The sequence below is a fragment of the Larus michahellis genome, chromosome Z (assembly GCF_964199755.1).
Source record: "Larus michahellis chromosome Z, bLarMic1.1, whole genome shotgun sequence".
NCBI lineage: Eukaryota > Metazoa > Chordata > Aves > Charadriiformes > Laridae > Larus > Larus michahellis.
Window position 1 is genome coordinate 24,600,973 of NC_133930.1, and position 22,324 is coordinate 24,623,296.

The following is a 22,324-nucleotide window of genomic DNA, read 5'->3' on the forward strand; positions in this document are numbered from 1 at the left end:
TACAGGGAAATTCTTGGGAAAAAAGAACAAGACAATGGCACAGTAAGTTCTCTGTGGCTGCCCTGCCTTTCTGCAGCTGCTGCCATCACCTGCCTAATGTTCCTACGCCTGGGACTCCTGGACCACTGTATGACCAAGCCAATGGGAAACCTAGCTCAAGAGATGATCCAGGGAAAGATGGGAAGGACTTTTTTCAAACACAGCTCTGGATCTAACACTGATGAACCCCCATGTCCTTTGAATCCACCTGACTTTGAGGAAAAGGGGTGCATCCCCCACCTTCTCTGGAAGGGTGAAGAACAAAATGAGAGTAAACATCAAGCATCTTGTGACAAAGTGGTTTGGGTGGAAGTCCCTAGTTGTGGCCCCACGGCCTGGCGTGTCTGCCTGAGCATGGGAAAGGTGTGGACAGGGGGACGGATGCTGCTTGCAGAGCTGGCGGTCGTCCATGCAGTCGTGTCCTCCAGCTCGCACCACAAACGCACGCTGCAGCATGTCAGCTCAGGGAGTGCTGACACAGGAAAACGAACCTGTGCACAGCACAAAAGCAGGGGTGCAAGAGGGTTTGTGTCTGTGTGAGATGATATACACCTGGTTTTAATTTTGAAGAGCAGAGGTATTTTTTCAAGGGAAGGCCAGTGTGATTCCATCACATCTCTGCCTTAACTGGAGACCTGTTGGGCTGACCCCCGTGTCAAGCCAGAGCATCGTGGGTTGCACACTCCTGAGCTGTCCCACCCATCCAGCAAAGCAGCTCTGCCAAGTGAAGGGGAGAGAAAGGGTGGCCAAGGAAAGGCCTTCTGGGGATGACAAGGTCTGTGTGTCCTGAAGGATGTCTGATGTCCTTGATAAAACCACTGGTGCCTGGCTTTCCTCCATATGCAGGCATGTCCCTTCTTGCGCGGCCGCTGCTGGCAGCCGCGCTTCTGGTTCCCAGCTGGTGTGGCAGGGTCTGCCCTGCACCGCTGCTCGTCAGAGCAAGGGCAAGCAGGCAGGATGCTGGACGGCTCTGCGGCAGCAGCCCTGTTGGTGACAGCAGCTGGAGGGAGAAAATGGGGTGCCATGAGCATAGGTAGTCATCAGCGGCTGCTCATGACTGCTGTGAATGGCCTGTGCTGGAAGCTGGAAGCTGAGCAGAGCCGAGTATCCTGATCACCACAGTGTACTCTGTTTCTCTGTTCCATGGAGACTTCAAGGAGGGCAACAGAGACTCTCTGGGGTGGAGATAAAGGCTGTGCTGAGCGTTTTGTTGGATGCATTGGTAAATCATATCCTCTCTGACATGGCCACTCCCAGGGGTGATGCTCAGGGGGACTCTACATGCCTGGAGGTTTCTGCCCAGAGTTGCACATGCCCTGGGTGTGACCCAAGACAGGACTTCACAGAGCTGCCAGATGAAGTTGTGAAGCTGTGGTAAAGCATTCAGGGCCCCATCACCTCTTTTGTGACCTTGCGCCACTTTGTTCCTTTTGCCTCAGGTTCTCAGCTGTAAAAGAAAAATAAATATGGCTTATGTCTCAAGGGTATTTTTAAGTTAAGCCTGTTAATTACTATAACGTGTTCAGTTATTATGTAATGGAGCCTATACAAGCAGATAAGAAGTTCTGCTGTGCTTTAGCAGAGGAAAACACCGTTAAATAGTTGTCAGTAAAAACTGTAAATATCTTGGTTTCTTCACAAAGCAAGGCACTCAATGCTGTGATCTAAGTAAGTCTATTCCACGTGACCTCAGTCTACCTTGCATGGAAATAAGCCCTTTTGCGAGACTATATGTTTATACACTACAGCATGGGCAAATGGGAGCTGTGTTTGCTCCTACTCCAAGCTTAAAAAACAGTGAGCCTGTATTAGTGCAGATAACAGGAGGTAAGTGCCACAGGTAAGCTGCAAGAGCAAACTGTGTCTGCCTGCACAAACCGATGGCTGAACCATTCTCCTGGCCCTCACACCCATGGTACAACAGCTTCCTGCAGAAAGCCCCTGCGTTCCCTTCTACTCCAATGCAACAACAGCCGATTCGGGGAAAGTGTTTTGAAGCAGCAAAAAAAGAAGCAAGCAACAGGAGGGAAGCATAGCTCTCCTATGCCTATGATGGCTGTTTGCTGACTTCTGTTCATAGATACATGCAGTGCTTTTTACTGAAGTCAGAGGAAGTCAGCTTTAAAAGAAGAAAATAATGTTTAAAGAAAGGCTGTTTGCCTTCATACTAGACTGATTTTTCAGAGCTCGCTTCTATATATCTGAAGCCAGGCATTGACAGTGGGAGCCCTGGCACAGAGCGGCTCTCTCAAGTGAGCGGCACCAGCAGCTGCTGCTGCTGTGGACCCCACAAACAGGGGAGCAAATCCTGCAGCTTCTGTGCAGCCACGGCTCCATTGCGACAGACAGACGGATTTGTCCTAACTTATTTTTTCGTTTTCCTGCAGTGTTTCAAAGTCCCAAGTGTTCCTCAAAAGATTTCCACTTTTGAAAAGATGGTAACTGATTGACAGAAGTCTGTAGCCGACAAAGTATATTTCTGAATAATCTGCTGGCATTTGTTCAAGAAGAAAAATGATCTGATGTAAGTAAGTGCCTAAGGAGGTTCTTTAAAAATATTTCTTTCTCTTCCAAAATCTTTACTGCCAGTGCATTTTATGAGAGAAAAAGTCCTTACTCTTATTAAAGAAAGACCTATGGTTAGACCTCCCCTTTTAATCCCGAAGATTTCTGACATAAGGACATTTTCTTGTTTAATACGTTGCTAAAGTATGCTGCTGACAGATACTCTGCCAGTAGTGATTTCCCCTGGGAAAATGAAGTAGTATAGACTTCCTTCCTCATGTGAGAAAAAAAAACACACTGAAATGTGTTTTTCCAGGCAGCTGGTCAAGGAAGCAGGTGTCAGGCTCATAAGAAAGTCTGCACATTCTGTATCATAGCCCCCTTCTTCCCCTGCTCAGCTGATGGCAACACCCGACTCACACTGAGACCGTTCCTTGTGTGAGTAAGAAAATACTTCCTTGTTGCCCTAAGGCGCATTTAGCCTATGCTATATATAATTTGACGGTCATTTCTGCTGCAAGTTGTGAAAACAACTTCCAGTTCATGTTGGCTTTATTTCCTGCCACAGCTATCTGTCATTCATGGAAGGTAATGTCTCCCTGCAAGTTGTCTGGCTGTGTGGTTTGGATACTTGGCAGGCTTGGCTATATTTTCTAATTTCGTAAATCTCCTTTCCAGCCTTCCTCCTCTCCTTTCTCCCCTGCAGCATTTACATCTATCCTTCTGACTAGTCCACTACTCTCCCCCTCTCATTTCCAGATCAGTACCAAAATCCCCATCCATTCATGCATTTAAACCCTCCGAGGACTTGCCTTCCTTACACACTGGGCTCCGTTATGCTCGCCCTCACTACGCTCCTCCTGCTCGTGTGGTACCAGCCTCCTCTCTGCCCCAAAGCACAATCTCCCCTTGTTGAAGCGGCCACCGCCAGCTCGCCTGCCTGAGCCATCTGGACCCGCAGCCCTCTGCTCCGCCAAGTCCCGCGGCACTCGGCTCTAGGAGCTTATCTGCACGCCCTTCCCTTGACAATTAATTTCTTTCCTCCCTCTGTTGTTTTTTGGGCTGTAAATCAAGGATTACTATTGCGCTCTGAAAAGCTCTCAGAAAGCAAGCTAAATCGGGCACTCCATATATTGAGATGAGATCATGTTGTATTTCACTCTCTTAAGAAGTGTTTGGCAGGCAGGTACTACATTGTGAACCATGGTAACAGCTGACAGAAGAGAAGATGTTATAAATACACACACCACACAGAAGTCACTTGAAAAGTTGGTATTTGCAAGGGTTACTTCACGGCGCTATATAAGACATCATTTTTTACTTCCTTTTATTATTTCCTTCTTTTATATACTCCAGCTTTGCAAAGAGGAAATAAAAAATGGCAGCTTCTCAAATTTCGGTAAATTTTGGCAAAAGTCAGATTTATAATGGTGATTATTGTATGCAGGTGGTTTTCTTCAGTAAGGGTTCAGAATGCCTTTTGTTTTTTGGTGGATAGTGTGAGGTAAATCTCTAAGAATACAACACAAGGAAATAAAGATGAAGGGAGAAGATCTCAGAGAAACAGATTTACCACCACAAACAAAGCATTGAAACCCTGTCAGTGGCCATGGCAGGTGCCAGCAATAGAATAAAAGCTCAGCTTGCCGTTTTGTCCTTAGTTCTTTTTTTTAAGGTGCATTGCTCAAGGAGCTACTTTAGCCTGTTTTCCTGCAGGAATGTGGCTTTTGTCTCCTAAATCTTCATCTACAACCAAAGAAAACCAGCCTCCCCCAGGCTTGCAGGCATCCTCACCAGGTAAGAGCATGCTCAGCGCTTGGTCCAAGCTGGCCCTGGAGTGGCACTGGAGGCTCGCTGCTCAGCTAACAGGCTACTGCCAAATGCTCAAGGGGACCTCTTATGTTTTAACTCCTGGATGAATCACTAATTTTGTTGTCTCTTCTATCTGGCTACCCACTTTCATAAAATTTAAAATAATTTATTTATCTTTAGGACTTCCACTGCTCTTCCAAATAAGTCTGCAACTGACCAACTGGCTTAAAACTTACTAGCGGGAAAGCGGCAGTAAAATGGACAGAAAGGGAGTCAACGAGACCCTTTGCTCTGGCAGGAGGCCATGCTGCCACTTTGGTAGCACCACCGCTTCATGCTAATTTTAGCCCTCCTCACTGAGCAGGTCTGGCACCCCAGCAGTTGCACCTTCCAGGCACAGCTGGAGTACAGGTGAGGAAAGGAAGGCAGATGATCTTTGGTTCATGCAGCGAAGGGAGATATTGGAAACCACCTCTGGGTCTTGGCTGTCGGGCTGGATCTGAAAAACGACTTGCATTTTCAAAAAGATGTAGGAGGACTTTTCTCCCAGTCTGCAGTCCAAAGCCTGCCTGGTCACTTTAAACTTGACAGAATCCCCTTGACTGAGCTGCCATTTGCACAGACGCCAGCCTGACAATCTGCAGGGCATTTCTCAATCCAGCTGACCTGAATGTCAACAGCTACATCTGTTCTAGGAAAACTTCCCAATTCTGGGACACTGATGGATGACCCAGCCATTTGCCTTTGTGGTATCGGGGTAAGACCTGGTCACCCCTGAGTCCTGCAAAGAGAACCAGCGTGTGTGCCATGGCTGGGAGACACAGTACTCCTCGGCTAGGTGCCCAGAGCTGGGATTTGAATCCCTCTGCTGGAATACAGCATGGCAAAAAAAGCTGGAGACACTATGTGCTTCCTTGGATCAGCGTTTTAACCCCTCTGTTCCTCATGTCACCCTTTACAAAACACAGATGCCAATAATGCTTCTGACTCACCATTTCTTTCTCACCCAGAAAGCAGCAGGGACTGTCTCTAAGCCTGTGTTTTGACTGTGCCCAGCACAACTGTACCTTGACATCGTTTTGGACCTTTGTGTGCTACTTGAATAAAAAAGCATAGTAATAGAACATGTTAGTGACAGAAAAGTATCTGTATGCTTGATGAGCAGTGATTCAAAACCTAATTCCAGCTTTGAAACCCATTGGTGTAGCTGTGCCTTGCACAATTTCCAAGCAATAGCACTTTTCTGACATTGGTAAGATGGAGGGGAGGATTGCCAAGGTCAGATGGCAAAGTGGGATAAACCTTGCTAAAAGGCCAGGCAGACTCCCTGCTGGTCCCTTTCAGTTACAGTCAAGGAAAATCTGCTGAGCTAGGTAAATCACTAGCAACACGGACATGGGTTCTTCCCCAAGAACCTGTTCATACATGTGACAAAGCACCAGGAAGCAGACAGCGATATTCTTCTGCCACAAGGGAGTCAGTGCTTGCCACTCATTTGCAACTTGAGTACATATAGTAATCGTAGCTGGTATATACTTGGTCTTCTTCCAGGACCCTCTAGAGAGTAACAGAATTAGATCTCCAGTGAGCTAAAACCACAAACTTCAGCCAATATTTTGTGATACTGTTGGCCTGCTGCAGTGTATATCCAAACTAAATCCTGCCAGTAACCTGGACAGAACTCTAGCATGTCACTTAAGTGGTTTGCATGACGTTTGCACAGAGCCCAGAATGGGTTTCTCATTTATTAGGAGGAAAGCTTATGAAATGTTCCATTTCTTACAAGCATTGCCTTTGACATGTGATTTTCAGTGACAGTCTTAGGCTTCCTGTTATGCTGTTGATTAGTGTGTGAGTAACAAGCCCTTTAAGACATCAGAGCATTCATTTGAAGCCATTGCTGCAAGTGTGAGTGAGAGCTAGTAGCCTGATAGAGAGGAGACAGAGATCTCTCACAGTTCCTTACGTTATTTTCCTTGTAATTAAAATAAAGAGTCATCCTAGTTAATAAGCTTTGAGTCAAAGTTCCCTTTAGCCCTGATGCAAGAACACTGCTATTAATTAGCTATGCATGTAACCACCAGTGAAATCCTGGAAATTACAGCTGAAATAAGGAGCAACACTATCTGAGTGTAGCAATATTTTGCTTTCCTGCAATGTAAATGCATTTTTTACAAATATGTTCCTGTATAATGCAAGTTTTACTTCTACGGACTTAATTTTGATGTAATCAAACTTACATTCAAAGCAGATTCAAAATGCTGCCAGTATACAAGCTGAGAAAATACAAGGAAGATTAAAGCAGAAAGTGCACCATCTAAAATTATTTGAGGAAATTAAATGAGCTGTGCTATGAAAACTAGAACTTAGCAAGATCCGTATTCTATGGATTCGTATGCATTGTCCCATAACCTTCCCCTCAAGCAGTCTCCTTGAAATAAGACCAGCTCCCTACAACCCACTCCTCCTCTGCCTTGTCCTACACACCATGAAGAGTAGCAGGTGTTGTACCCCAGACAGCCACTGCCAAAAGCAATATATAACAGTGAAGCTCTGCCCACTATTCCCTCCATGGGGTACTCATTTGTGTCTCTCTCTTCCACCCAGATTTCAAAAAACTTGTAGGACTTCCCTTGCTCACTGTTCAGACATCTCCTTCTGTGCTGAACTTGCTTGAAATCTGTGAGCAGTTATTGGGATGGAGCGAGGGAGAAATGCCAGCAAAAATAGATAGACAGGAATGTGGTCAGTGAGATTGGAAATGTCATCTTCCGTTTGAAAGCCTGGCTAAAACTGAGCAAAAGTTAAGTTATTCATGAGCAAGTGCAGCAGAGGCACTCCCTGAGGTAAGAGAGAGTTCTCAAACCACACGTTGAACAAGAATAGTATTGCTGCTTAGCCCATTATTTTATCCCTCGCTGTATGATGACCCCTCTTGTTTTCCTTTCCCTGACTTGCTGCCTGGAAAATTGGGATGTTGACTATAGGATCATTCAAGAACTTTGAATGTAACATAGCTTTTGAGGTTAGTGAGAAAAGAGGCAGGGCTATTTCCATATCTTTAACAGCTACAATAGTCTAACAATTTACTGTTAATAATAGACCTTCATTTATAGGCTTAGTTACCTTACCAGAGTATTTCTGATATGTGTTTGCACGTCTTCCGTGCTGCTTTCAGCTGTTGCAGTCTTAAGTTAAAGATGGGCCAGAAGTATTGCATTCCTGAGAAACAGCCCCTGTGATATTTTGCAGTCAGGGTATCTGTGTTGCCAGGCATGCTCCATAGTGAAGTGATAGGCATATAACAAGCTGGTTGTCTGGCTGCTACATACCACAGATTAGTTGTCATGCCTCGGTCAAAACAACAAAGCGTGAAATACTTTTCCTTTACTGAGAAATACAGCACGTCATAATAAAAGAGAGGCTCCTCTCCGCTTTTACAGAATCAACTTCCATTACGGATTTTTCTTAGGAAACTGTCTAAACAATCAGACAAAATTAAGAATATCTGCAGTATCTTGTGTCCATAATTTGTCTTGAGTTGTTACGTGAATTAAGAATATCACTTGTGTCTCTTCTGTCATAAGTTTAAAATGACCAAAGATGAATGCAAACCATTCATTTTTATAGACTCCATGTTCAAGAGATTTTCATCAATGTCACCGCATGCTGTAATTTGCATCTAGATATATTTCAGCTGAAATAGGGCTAAAATCACAAGTAACTAGGCAACCTCCCCTCATATTCTGGGGGTTTGTGCTATTCCAGTACACATATAGAACATGTTGGGCTTGTGAATGATGGTAGTAGGAGTACAACTGTAACAGAAAGACAGCTAACACCTTTTCAGACTTCTTGAATGTGGCATTTCCTAATCCACCCTCAGAAACACTCGGTACTCTTTGCACCTTTTCCCCAGATTTTTAGAAATGTTAATTAGGTGATTAGGTGCATAACTGATCTGTGGGAGAATTCTCAAAGGTCATTTAAAAGACAAGCTTTGATGGGAACAAAAAATGTTCAGTACTAAAAGGGCTGTTTACATCAGTTCTAAAAAAAGTCCAAAAATTTCTCATCCTATGGAAACATAGGCAATTTGCCTCTCTTGGTACACCATACATGAATTGTAACATCAGAAAAAAACTCCACCTGAGATGAATCTGCAACAAGGAAAAAGTTAGACAAATTTTTCACAATCAAACAAAAAAATGAAGAATCCAGAGGACAATTTACAGTTCAGTGAATCAGTTCTGTGTGTAATTTGTGAGCCATTCTTTATACTAAGTGTGGCATAACAGGCTTAAAAAAATTGTTTTGGTCATTATTGTGCCATGTTTTTCATATATATTCTCCTGTTCATTTACTGTGCAAATGTAGCACAAATCCTTTTGCTATACCATTTGAACGATGCAATAGGATAATGGTAGGTTTGCTTTGGGCATCTTACAGTAATTGTCACTTCTTATCTACTGAGTCATTTTCCAGGTTATTAAAAGGTGACAGTCACCAAGGAGTGCCTTGTAGAAACTTGCCTTGTCTGTCATTGGTTGAAAGCCCTATCACAGTGGTAACTGCAGTGTTGCAGCAGCTGTGGTGGTCTAAAACATAGATGAAGGCAGGTCTGCGGGAAGGGAGAGAACTGCTTTTAACAGGCCAACTAGTACAGCTGTAAAAGTAGACTAAGCTTGCAAAGTCCCATACCCTTCTCTTCAGATCAGAAACATTAGGAGCAAAATTAAAATCTAAATACAGGTCAAATAAAAGGAAGATACCTAGGGAGTAGCAAAGGTTAAGATTCTCACTGGCCTTACCCTGGCACTTGAGAGAGGTAAAGCAGAGCAGCCCCAACACTAGGAATATCTTCCTGACTCTCGTTCATACTAGGTTTCATCCGCGCCTGCTTTCATCCATACTTCCTGCCTAGGACTAGGTTTTTGAACTCAGCAGACACCCACTGTCCCGACTAAAGCTGAATTCATACCTGAGCATGCCACTGGCTGCATCTCCCCATCTTCCATCAGGAGAGCATCTTCTTATTAATATTGGATTTCCACTTAGTTTTAAGCATCTTTTTCTTGAGCTTTGTTGCTAACTTGCAAGGAACTTCTGTTACATAGAGAACAATGAGCGTGCACCACCAGGGACCACTCAAAAATCACAAGTGATGCTTAAATGGGAAATGTGCATGCATGGAGATTTTGGCAGTTGATTTGAAAAGAGAACAGAAATAGAATTATGTATGAAGCAGCAAAGAAAGCACTCGGTGTGAAGGAAGACTGATGGTACAAATTTTAGATAATGTGAAAGAAGTAATAGAGTTCTCTGTAGTTCCCTTTAATTTTGCCTCTCCATGGGCTTCGCTGCCTTATTTTTTATGTTTATGTCAACAATCTGCTGATTGTTTCAATAGTCTGGGGTTTTTTGTGATCCATAGACTCATACAGTACTTAAAGGCTCTTCAGACACTAGTAAAGAAACATGAGCTAGGGAAGCTCAGGAGCTTACCCATGTGCCAGGGTCGGGGACGTTCTGGGGCAGAGCTGTGGCAGTCATTGCACCTTACAGAACTGGCTTTTGCAAGAGGGACAATGAATGAGGAACTAACTATTTTCAGAACAAAACATAAAACTTGTATTCAGCTTGGCTCACACGCTCGAAGCTAAACAACACAACCACTCCCTCATGCAAAGAGAGACTGCAACACTCACAACTGGAAATGCACTCACAGCCCCTCTGCCACCTAACCGAAATATTCTCCAAAATGTTGGGAAGGTGACCAAGAGAGAGACATATTAAGGTGATGGGGTGAGAAGCAGCCCCTGACGGACACACGACAGACAGAGTAGACACAAGACAAGCCTATGAAGAAATCCTCTGTGTATAATACATGAGGCTACTGTGCACGCATCTCCATGCTTCACGATGAAGAATTTCAGTCACTTTTTAGGTGGTCCTGGCATACTCCATCCCATTTTCTATGCCAGTTCACGTGGTGCTTGGGGGCTCTACAGTAGAGATGAAGCAGTTCATTTCTCTTGGATCCACTGGCTCTTGTTTTTTGGTTTGTTTTGGTTTTTTTCAGAAATACATAAAGAGTAAGAGAGTGCAGAAAACCCTCAAACCTTGCCCAAACATTCAGAGTAATTTTACTCAATAATGAGAGCTGCCAGGCCCAAGACAAGTGTGTTTGCTCAAACCCATCAGATTCACCATTCCGAAGAAATGAAAGCACCCAGTACTGGAGTATGCTTCAGCAAAATAAACCCCCACTGAAAGGATATCTTTACCCTCAGCACACATCCACCAGCTCCTTTGTTTCTGTTTCTGCTGATGTTGTGAGGACAGAAAGCACATAACAAAAAAAGCACAACTGCTATTCAGATTCTCATATTGGGATGACATAAAATCCTTCCTGGACTGTACGACGAAATTGGAAGATGCTATTGCCATAGGTAAGAGAAAAAGAGGCATGAGTTCCAGATAATGTGCAAAGAAGCCGATGAAATATGTAGCTCTCAAATGAAAAGTTTTCGATTAAAAGAGAGAATTGTTAAAGGATTGATTACAGTTCAGTTGTTAAAAGAAAGAAAAATCTGACATTTTATAAATGATGTTCAAGCCCGTCTCCAGCTCATAAATCTAATACTTGCACTATAAGATCACAGCAAAAACTTTTGAACAATACTCACGTTAGTGCAAATCTCCCTGAAATGGCAGCCATACTTGGCCAGTGAGTCCTGTGAATAGTTACAGCTTTCTTCAATTTCACAGGATTTGAGGAATCTGTGGTAGTGCTTCAGGAAGAACTTCTGAGTCACTTTGGGTTTCAGCAAGTGCAAAGGGTGTAACTTTTTCCCTAGTGTGAGAGGTACTTGCAGCATGATTAGAAAGAGGTTCTTCACAGCTCATGGTTTTCAGTTCACTAAGAACATGAGAAAGAAAGAAGGTGTCACTCTGTATGAAGCAGCAAGGGCTGGAAAGCGCTGGACTCGAGGAGCTTCATTAGACGATGTGAAATTTCACAACAGGCACAGATCTAATTTAAAAGTGATTATCCACTGGAATGAAAAAAGATCAATTTGACATTTACCAGCTGCACGCTAAAATCGACTGTTACTGGGACAGTTCACTTTAACAAAGTTAACCATCAACAGATTCCTATACCTAAGAGCACTAGTGTACAGGCAGTAATGTGCCTTTGTTGTATTTTTTCATCTGTAACTTAAAGTACTATAAGAACCATGTGTTTTGAATGAATGTTAAGTCAGAGAGAAGTGGATGTCTACTTTTTAAGGAGAAACTGTTTTATCATTAAACCTAACATGTAATTGAATTGTTTTCTCCTCTTAAAAATAAGTGTAATGCCTCTTAAAAATAAATGTAACTAAAATTGAGTGTGAAATTATGGCAACATTAAAGCTTAAATATATTTTGACTTAAGATCATATTTAAGATTAAGATTCAGGCAGTACGTAATTACTACCAATATTTTAAAGAAAATAATAATAAAAAAACCCCAACCAAACAAACAAGCTAAGAAAAAGCTACTGGAGTTAGAATCAGTTTGCTGAAGTGATATCTGACTTTGGACAGATTTATCCTCCTCAGAAAGTGCAGAAAGACTGTATTCTTCGTTTTCTTTATTCAGGATGGGTCATGTCAATGAGGTGTTCTCTCAAAGCCAAGAAACTTCAAGTTAAAAGAAAACTATGCTTTCCCCAAAACAAAGTGTGGGAGTCAGGTATCTATTAATTCTACCATCTGAAAGAACACAGGCCCTATGCCAGCAAATGTCCAGATCAACAAAGTATTTATGGTTTCTAGAGAGAAGTTAGAAACCCGAAGAGGAGTTAGAAGCTTAAATTTAATTAATTCAGTTCCATAATGTTTCCTGTATTTACGAAATTGTTCTGCTTTAAATGCAGAAACAAAATAACATTCAAAATGAAACCGCAATGTGCAAAGAAATGTTGAATGGCTCAGAAGACAGTGCATGACAAAGCCCGTCCGGAGAGTCTTCAGACCCATCCTGGGAAAATGGAAGGGCCACAGTTCTGAAATCCTGGATGGGACATGCTTGCTCATAGTAAAGAACGGTTTCTAGAAAGAACAGGATTAAATATATTAAAGTAGCACAAAGAAGGGCAGGCATACTAGAGGAAAACCAAGAAGGAGGTGAAGGGCCAGTGCCCCTACCCCTCAGGTATAACCATTTGAGATGATACAGGAAGACATGTCCCATGGCAAGGCTGTGTGGCTATGCAGAGACCTGCCTAAGTGCTTGGTTAACGTTAAAGAGACAACCTTCCTTCTTAGTAATACAGCTAAGGGAGAATGAGTTTATCTTGGCCTTCTCCCTAAACCTCATTCCATCTCACGCTGTAGTGTGACAGTGTACTGTAGTTCTGATCCAGTACAGTCTGACACGTAAACGTTAGAGGGGCATGTCCCACAAGACATGCCATGATTCAAAACCTTTGGAGAGATTCAAGGAGCAGGTCAGTGTTGATCAAGGTTGCCCTCCATCATTTTCTCTTAGCCATGGATTTCAACCTTCCATCTCTCAGACAATGTAAGTTTGACTTGCCCTATGTGCTTTACAACAGAGTTGTGCATTCCATGACCCAGGCCATGAGCCTATGTATATTAAACCCATCATCCTTAGCTAGTTAATTAATTAATTACCTCAGCCATCAGAAGAGGAAAGACATGCAGAGTGGAATGAAGTTATCTGGTGCTCATTTAGTAATAGTTACAATTTTGCGTCTCTAAACAATCAACCAACATGATGATGAATGGAGGAAAGTGGTTTATGAATATTCTGTATTTTACAACTTCAAAAAATATATATAGTGTAATCCTGCTTCTAGTATAGAAATAACCATTACCAAAACGTATGAAAAATTCCCAAACCTCCAGTGTCAACATGCCATAAGAAACCAAAGCTGAAAGCAAATATGAGTATGGCTTACATCAGGAAATTTTCTGTCTCATTTTATTTCCTTTATTCGAATTAAGAGAAGATCTAATCAAAGAGATTTTAAAAGAGTGAAACAGATCACAAATACACAGTTTCTGTTCCTTGTTAAGTGGAATGCATTTTCATTGCTACATTCAGATGACAAGCAGCTTTGATTTTCCCCTGATAAGCAAATAGCCATCTCTTGGAAAGAGCACATTTTGAGAGATGAATAGCTCATGTGCATATCTTATCTACTTTGAATTGATTCAGTGTGGTTTCTTCAAAGCAGATTTAAAGCTGAGAAAACGTTAAGATGACCTAATTGTACAAGCCAGAAGTAATTAATCTTGATCAGCAAAGTCTCAGCAAAGTAAGAGATATTAAATGAAATATTTTGAGCCTCTTCAGTTTATTTTGAAAAAGTGAACTGAGTCACCCTGATAGAAGCAGAGCATTTAAACACTGTTGAAACAGAGTTGATTGAACATCTCTGTGTTTTGAACGTGGGTGGAGCTATTCTCAATCTGTATCTAACTTTAATGCATTAAGATGATCTTTCATTCATACCCATCAACAAAAAGAATGTAGCTGTCAATCAGAAATCCCCAGCAGAACAGGGAGAAAGCTGATCAAAACCAGACTTATTTCCCTTAAAACTAAACAAGGAACAATGGCAACCCGCTGAGAATGGCTCTGAAAGGATGAGGCATACAACAAAAACCCAAATTTTGTTCCAAATAAACAGCACTTTATGCCATGTGAACTCTACATTATATTAAGCAGTGACTTAATACAAATAAAACTGATCTGCAGAGAGTTATGTAAACATCCTACTACAATTAGCCATCATATTTTTCCATTGTGAATGTTCATAGGAATATCCATTCTTACCACACTGGCTGGAGGCCATCTACCAGAAGTTATACAAATGCATTCAAGACAAGGAAATCCTAAACTATTACTTCTCAGTAATGCATATTCCCACTGAACTTGATGATACCAGGACTTTGGCTCCATAGCAATGAGGCCATGTACATAACACTCACTAGCAGACTTCATTTTTGTTAGAAAAGCCTGCTTCCTGCATCTTTCCTAGCAGTAGCACAGGGTTAGCACATCAGGGCAGTTTGAACTTTGCAAACTTTCAACAATCCATATTTTTGTTACAGGCATATGAGAAAACACTACATATTGACAAGCAAAAAAAAGAACCTATTCTTTCTGGACCATTTTTCTCACATATACTCCATCCTTTTTCTCTGTTTTGTCAAGTTGTAGAAAGGCATTTTACAATCTTTCCTTCTGTTCACTTCGCATGAGCAGACACAGACCTCTGGGTCCTATGGTCCTCTGACTAACCTGCTTCTTCAAGGATATCCAGGATCTACCAGCTCTGCAGTTTGGACTGCATTTAAGTCCAAGAAATTATTTCCTGTGGCAATGATGGATTTGAAACAGACTTAACAGTACATACTTGCCCATCACTAACAGCTTCTCCTTAGTGTTGGCAACCACTGCTGCCAATTCCCTCCCAAATTATTTGCTACCCTGCATTTCACTCTCCTTTTCTGTGTCTGCCACCAAGATAATGCTCCTTTGTTTCCAGTCTTCCCTCTCTTGCATTTCTCTCTTTAAGCCTGTCCCAGTGTTGCCGCCTTTTCACTTCCCACGCCACTGAATACCTTCTTTAATTTCTTCAGTGGGTTTTTTTTTCTCTTTTCTATATGTTCGAAGCACCCTCTCCACCTGCACAGTTCTCTGTCTCTTCACGTCCTATTTCTCTTCATGGTTAGTAGAATATTTTATCTGTTACAAAGCACCACAAATGCTCAAGCTGCCATATAAATTACACAATGTGCCAATGAAAATAAAGAAAATACTGCAGCCCAAATATGCACTGCTCAGCTGCCAGAGCTTCCCTTGTTCTTTTAGAGCTGCTTCAGATGCTGACTCCCATTTATACCCACTTGATTGACCTGCTGGCACTGCCAAAATGGTGTAATGTGGTTTAGACATAAATCTGAGTCAGGCTGTAATTTGCAGTGCAATGCTCTCTCTGAACAGAGTCCTATTCAATGGGCTTCGGGGCATTCGGGATCCGCGAAAGGGTTACGCACAGGAACAGTAGTGCCGCACCAGGCCCTTGGTATCGCAGCTGCAGACGCTTGGACAGGATGGCTGTGCCTGGTCTCAGCCACAAGCTGTTCCCCTGCGCACTCTCATAAGCTCTTCTCCTTGTCTTGGTGATGGCAAAATTGTATTTCAGTCACCGTACAGCAGCATATGGCAGTAACAAGCAGCAGCTCCTTCAAACACGTGGATCTTTTTGTTCTATAACAGATGTTTTATAATATTCCCTATCCCTGCCTCCCCATCTTGGCTCTTAACATTTTCTCAGACAAAAGGACTCATGGCTCTGTCCTCCCAGTGTCCGGCAGCAGCACCTTCCCACGCGGTAGCAACACAACCCTCTTGCAGGATAAAACACTTCGGTGGATAGAGCTAGTAACACCTCAAAACATGACCAACAGAAACCTAACCAAACAGCACATGGCTCTGACCGATAAAAACATGCTTGCAATTTATATTCTCATTGAAATGTATCCAAAAAACTCTCAAAAGCAAACATGCCATACAAGAATAGTATACATTTTTGCTATGCAAAAATGGTACACTCTACTTCCTATTTTTATGCTATTGAAAATCATCACAGCTTAATAACTTATCTCACAGGGTATAGATAGTGGGAAGATAAGTTTGCCATGGGATTGCTTGTGAGGCTGACTTTGTAAGCTTCAGAAAAGGATTAGACTTTTGAATGGGAAATAAGGGTCCACAGCTGAGATATCTAGTGCCCTAGATCTAACAGTTCCAGGGTGTCCAGGAATGGAAGATTTCTCTGGGCCTTGTGCTTGGTGTGCCCCTCCTGATTTGTCATTCAATGCCAAAGCCTTATTCTTCCCTTATTCAAGTTCCTCTTCCAGACCTGTTTTCTTTCTGTGCAGCCGCTTATTATTTACCTGGCTCTGAGGCTCATTTACTTGGTTCCACAATAAAACAAACACACTGTACCTTAAAGTGTGTGTTTCGTCATAACACAAAGGGAGAATTGCCATGGTTTTACCATAAGGTGCAAAATTCTTATTTTACAAGCACTGCTTCAACATTTTTTTCTTTTTTTTTTTAAATTTTCTGCTGATGACAACTATCTTGTTATTCCTCTCAATGGCCATTCAGAGCATGCAGATTTACAGGATATGTATCATATATTTTTATCTCTTGAGAGACATCTAGAAAGCTTTTGTGTCTTCATGATTACTAGTAACTAAGTAGGTCATATAGCCCATCTTCCTGCAAATGAATCTCTTTCACACTTACTGTTGTCTTGTCCATTTCAGAACACATTGTGAATCCTAAAAATAGCCAGAAGTAAATGTCACCAGGATAAAGGCTTTTACCTCGTGTTTAGGGAACGTATCTGTCGATGCAGTAAAGCTTGCTGACAATATTTTACTATAATTTAACCCTGCGTTTTTCTATCTTATTCACACCATTGTTTCTAGATCTCTAAAAAAATATGCTAAATAATTCTCATGGCAACTACATAACTCTGGAGTACCTCCCATACCAGCCATTCCTGTGAAGCTGTAATTACTGAGATTTCCCTGCAGAAGTTACTACTTCTCCTGTAGGGCAGACACTGCCCTTGCAGCTCTACCAACTGGCAGGATGTGAGCCATTGCTTGAGCTCTCAGCTGCCAGTTATCACCGCTCAGCTCAAGCAGTTAGCATAAGAACTTCTTTCCTGTTTCAGTCCAAAGCCAAAGAGATTAGCTTACCCACAACAGGGAGGCAGTGTGAATTAACCTGACTGCCTTGCCCCGAAAGGGATTAGGCTCACTCACAAGATCAGCTGTAGAGACTAGGCAGTGCATGAAGATGGTCTCTCCCCTTCTGCTCTCTGCCTCTTAGCTGTTAGCTGCTGCATCTTAGCTTGAGTCTCCGTGTGATTTGCATAGACCCCATCTGCCGTCTAGACAGCACCCAGGAACTCACAATTGCCCAGTAGAGCGGTCTCTCTCTTCACCCTTGCCTCCAAGAAAGTCTCAGCTATTGGAAAGGGTGAGTGTCAGAGAAGCGTCAAAGCCAAGCATAGATGATGAGTTAGAAGTCCAGGTTGTATGCAAGCTGTGCTGAACTAACAAGGTGAAAAACTTGATAGGTAATACTGTCACCTATTCACATTGAGCTCTTTAAAATCTTTCCTTGTAAAAGCTTTGCAAAATGTGACTTTACCATAACACCGATAGAAGTGCCGAATTTCAGCATTCATCAAACAGCAAGCTAAGATTTGCAAAGGGTTCACGGTAGCTTCCCAGTAGTAGATTAGGAACATTTCAGAATAAATAGCAGCTCAACACTAAATTACATGCAAATATACCAGTGCTGTGGAGTTGCCACCATTTTTTATCAATATCTCAGTCAAGGGACACGCTGATACCTCGGCGCCTGTCTATATTGCATGGTGGAACACAGGGCAGAAGATTTCAAACTAATATCAAACATGATAACTGCAAAGAGAGAGCTGCATAGTCACTTCAGCATGTTAGGTCAAGCACAGAAAATACACCTGTTTCCAGGACTGCTTTTGGTAACTGAACTGGTGTCTTTTCTTGGCACTGAACTGCTTGCATAGCTTCCAATTGCACTGGGTAGACATGCCCCAAACATCTCTTGTAGTAACTGCTGGTAAGTGTGTACATTTTAGTGAAGATTGATGTGTCCCCTGCATCCAAGAGTATACTCCTATAGCAGGTGAATCATCACAAATGACATCAAATTCCATGAGACGGTCGATGTGCTGCAGCAGCCACCACTGTCACAGCCCTGTCCCCCATGATGCCACTAGCACCCCCCCAGTGATACCAGCCTTTGGCTTAATGCTGTTCCTGCTGGGTAACGAAACATCTGTTCGCTCCAATGGATTATGAGTCAGATTTTGGGCTGAGCACTTACCCAAATTCATGAGCTACCTCTTTCCACTTGCTACTGCTGAAATGGAGGGCTCTGCTGGAGTCAGAAGTGGAACATCTACTCCTTTTACCAAGGTTTGCTTGCTTTGTGTTCCCAACGGAGCCGAAGAATGGGTCAATCACATTGTTATTTAAGAGCTATGCTGTCTTGCAAAGAGGTTAGTTATCCCTCTGAATTATGCCAGGTTCACCTGGATGCTGAAAGCTGCTTAGTACCCCACCAATGCTAGCTTTACTAAATTCATCCCAGTATTCACTCTAGTGGGAATGTAGCAAGTTACACAGTGATACTGTCAGCCATCGAGACATGAATAATGCAGGGATTTTAGTTGCAATCAGCACATCTTAACTTCCTGAGCTAAGACATTTCATAAAAAGTGTTAAAAAGCACAAGATGGTTAACTCCCTGATTTTTATACAGACTCTAATTTTCACTAAGGCTCAGCCCTCACAGAACAAGTCATCTAGGAAGGATAAATCTCTGAATCTGCTTCTGTGCTTGAGAAAGTTTAGGGACTGCTCCATCAGTTTGTTGCTGTGGGACACGTAGCAGGACTACATCCCTGTTGCTGTCAGATAGAACAGCCTGGCAATATCAGGCATTAAGGAAAGGATTGTTTCTCTTTCTCTTCAAGGAAAAATCCTTGCCTGATTGCTCATGAGTAAGTACCATCTGTCCTTTCCCCCACCCTAATGCCACAGCTCCATGCTGTGTCAAATAGAGCAGTGCTCAGTTGCCTCTTCACAGCAAGAACACCAATATCATTAAAAGGTCTGCAATGGCCTTTTAAGCTCAACACCAGACTGACAAACTATACCCTGGATTAAAAACATGCACAGACTTCACCGTATGTCAACAGGTGGAAGATTTTACTGTTTCCAGACCTTCCTCACAATGGAGAGTAATTATTATGATTACATGGCAGAGATACAGCAGCACAGAGAGACACTACATCTGTGAGTCATTCACAGCAGCAGAGTCAGCAGAGGCACAGCCTGGATAAAGGGATTAGCAAGGCAAGACAGATACACGCCTTGGGAGTGCACACACGTGTGTGTGCTCATTAGGTGTCAAAATAGATAATTAAGGATTACATTGTATTAAGAAGATCAAGTAGGACTTAGGGCACATTCATGTCAGCTGCATGGGTAAATTGATCACAGCACCTACAAAGTACTTTCCTCTTTTTCACCCCTCCTCTCCATTTTCCCTGCTGTTTAGTTAACTGAAAGGCTTCAATGCCAAAAATAGAAGCTTAGGCAAAAAGAATTTATCTCAGTACATTTCTAAATTTCATAGAAGTATTCAAGACTATTACAGAGTATTAATACAGAAACACGTAAGGCAGTGCTATGCATATCTCGCTTCCATTTCCTAAAAGCCAGCATGATAAAACTTTCCTACCTTCCCTTCTGTCCTGGAACAGTTTTTTCCTATTAATAATTGTATGCCCACATGGGGAAGGAATTAATGTGACTGAGGGGTCAGGTATCCCTTATGGCAACTGCACATTGGAATCACTAACCATGCAAAGCAAATTCCCAAGGGAGGGACAGGAATATGCATCAAGGCTCTTACTTTTTTGATACATACAGCAAATGGCAGCTACGACAGGGCACTCAAAAATCTTTGCTCTCTGTTTCATTTTTGCTATTCTTTGAGTATGACTGTGCATTGCATAGACTGTGTGTTGGAACTGAATAACAATTCCCCTCAGGTTTTTCTTCTGTTCTGTTTTCTAAAAGTCTCCTTTACGTAAACTATGCTTTTGCGTCACCTTTGTTATAGTCTCCTCTTGCGATTAAAAGCCAACTGATAAAACCAAGGCTGTGTCTATAAGGATATCAGTACTGCACAACAAAATGACTGCTGTCCTCCAGACAAACCTAATACTTGTAAATAGTGTGCATCTCCCTAATTTCAGTGTATTTTCTGTTTTTTACATATCCTACTGCTGTATTCAGCTATAGTTCAGTGGTCGTGCGATGGAAGCAGTGGTGGTCAGAGACAGTGCCTGTGTGGAGGAAGAGCAAGGAGTCTGAATAAAATCAAATGAGATCAGCATCCAGTAATGCTCTGCACTGAATCTCAGCGCACGATTCTTTGTGCTTTCTCCTATCAGTTTTAAAAATGCATGATGGTGTTATTTGGTACATATAGTGTATGTTCTCAGCTAAACACCCATAAAGCTTTCACATCACCATATTGTGCATTTCTTATTCGCTCTGTCTTCGACTGATCACCGTGCAGTGTCCATACCAGTTGGGAGTGTACGGCTGTTGGTGCCTCTAGCACAAAGCAATCTCATTAACTTTTCATGCCCATCAAGAGCTGCTCTACACCTGCATATCTCCTCTTAGGTGAACAAATACAGCAGTTCTGATTCTAATCAGAAACTCAACAAGAAGGGACAAGCTTTTTCCTCCTGAAGCAGGAGGTGAGCAAATACAGCCTCTCAAGAGTCTGTGGGGATGTACAAGAAAGTTGCTCCTCCTCTGTGGACCATCTTATGCCTCACACAGTGTAATCCACAGAGTAGAGTCTCTGAGATGAATTCAGCATTTGTGCACTCTTTCATTTACACAGGTAAAAACTGGGAATGACTCCACCTGAGAAATGTGGTTACAGCGGTGTAATTAAAAGAACCACCATGCCCTGAGCCACCCCACACTGACCTGTATCCCCAGTGCGGGAAACTGCTGGCCTGAGCCGTTGTGCCAAAACTGAACGCAAAGCTTCCCGGCAGCAGGGAGGGTTTGCTGTCTGCTGGGGGCAGGGGCGGCCCACTGGCAGCCAGCAGCACGGGGGGGCACCCCCGGCACCCCACCCCCAGCACCACGGATCTCATCCAGCTGTGGCAGCTGGGGGATGGAGGGAGGAGGCAGGCAGGGCCTCTGCACACAGCCTTTTTAAAATGTCACTGAGTAGGTTTCAACTGAAGTGAACAAAAATAATCTAATTCCACTCCTACTCAAAGAGGATAGCATATATTGTTCTTTCTCTTCATCTATTTCCCCTGAAAGCTTTCTGTACCCAATCGCATTAATGAACGCTGAACTGATGGTGACGCAAATCAGATCAATATGGATGTATGCAGAATTAGGTCATTCTGATGGAGACCAGGCCCAGATGCCCCAAGAGCAGTCTGACAGATGAGAGGCAGTGAGCCGTGCCCTCATCCCTCACTTTCGCTTCTCTTATATGATACGCATGAGGGTGAAATCCAGCATGGTAGCCGCGCATTTTGCAGAGACAGAAATTGCTTCTGAATGCGAGCTTAAAACATGAATACCTTGTAGGCTAATGTACCAACACTTGGCCCCTGCCTGCAGCTTTTGGGACCTCTAACAGCTAGGTAGGAGCAGCTCTTTACAAGCAAGGAAGAGGGACAATTCGGGAAGAAGAGACAAAGATCTGTTCATATACTCTGTGAGGGGGAAGTAACAAGTCTTCAAGTCTGAGAGAAGAGGAAAAGTGAAGCCAAAGGGATCTGTCCCTGACAGATTCACTGTTACATCCCATCTCCTGCCCTCAAGTGAGCTGAGCAGAACAAAATGGAAAGTGCAAGGGAGTCCCAGAGGGTCAGCTATTGAAGAAAGAGATATTCTAGACGGAGCCATCTTAGGGCAGAGACATCGGGAGCAGCCAGGGTTTGAAGAGCAGGTCTGAGGTAAACCTTGTTTCTTCATGATACTTTAATGCCAGTATCTCAACCTTCCAGAAAGCAGCCTGAGTTTTGATATTAAAAGCTATGAGCTTTTTTTCTGAGCAAACTGGAAAAGGCATGCTCCTGGACTTTACCTCAAAGAGTTACACTAAAAACTCCCGGAAGATATCTTGTGCTGAGGGTATGATATACTTCATTAATAATAGAAAAGATACGAAGCCTGAAACTGTTACCCAGCAACACTGCAAACATGTCAGGTATTATGGCACATAAAGCTACTGTTACGCTGGTAACAGCCACCTCCT